Source organism: Phyllobates terribilis, unplaced genomic scaffold, assembly GCF_046119375.1.
Source record: "Phyllobates terribilis strain yellow unplaced genomic scaffold, ASM4611937v1 Scaffold_12__6_contigs__length_324123572, whole genome shotgun sequence".
In the NCBI taxonomy this organism is placed as follows: Eukaryota; Metazoa; Chordata; class Amphibia; order Anura; family Dendrobatidae; genus Phyllobates; species Phyllobates terribilis.
In genome coordinates, this window is record NW_027362772.1 from 261337921 (window position 1) to 261338734 (window position 814).

General features: G+C 42.0%; 1 protein-coding gene across 1 annotated transcript in view; it reads right to left on the minus strand.

The window, feature by feature from the left end:
- Positions 1-468: 468 nt before the first annotated feature.
- SPSB1 (splA/ryanodine receptor domain and SOCS box containing 1) overlaps positions 469-814 on the minus strand; it is a 5714-nt gene continuing 5368 nt past the window's right edge. The window contains exon 2 of the mRNA XM_073656922.1: positions 469-814. This exon is cut by the window's right edge and continues 1354 nt beyond it. The gene's annotated coding sequence lies outside the window, so the exon portion shown is untranslated.

Genomic DNA, 814 nt, shown 5'->3' on the forward strand with positions numbered 1-814 from the left:
ACGAGGGGTCTGATGGCCGGCACCACCATAGATCTGTGTATGGAGCCCAGTGGTGTCCAGCTCCCATTCACTTCAATGGATGCAGTACCCAAGAATGGCCACTAGCACAAAATGCAAGCTTTTTTTTTTTTAAATCTAGATACAATTGCACTGAACTTTTACACCATGCACAGCCCTTGAGATGTAGGCCAGCTTTGTTTAACTGCAATTCACCCTCTGAGTTTGGACCACCAGGTCCAGGTCTCAGGTCTAAGATGCCAGCCGTTCAGAGGCCAAACACGACTTTGGCTAGTGAGAGACTGTACAGCAATCTCATGCTGGAAGAGGCCACACATCTAATCCATGACCTGCAGCCACACACACACATGATGATTTGTAGGGTTTAATGCATTGTATCTTTAGAACAAAACCTGAATATTGCGAGTTTTGCAGAAAGACATCAGGCGAAGTGAATGAGCACAATGCATCTTATACTTAATAAACTATTTCTTTATTACATAATTCATTATCTACAGAATTATAAAGAGATTAAAACTGTACAGGCAATTTGTAGACAGTAGGGGACTCACTAAGCCACTTTGGAGGTGGAAGACTACTTGCACAGGGAGGAAAAAAAAGAAAAATAATTTGTGCAATGCAGCAAGTGTCCATATCCAGAAAATCTGCTCACAAGCAAGGTGACATTAGCACAGGAGTCACCCTAACAGTCTTGGCATGGTTGTGCATTTTTTACATTTTAATTTATTTTTTAAAACTCCAATTTTAGTACCCTACAGCAGCAGTGTTTATAGTGCACCTGTCACCCTCCAGGAGG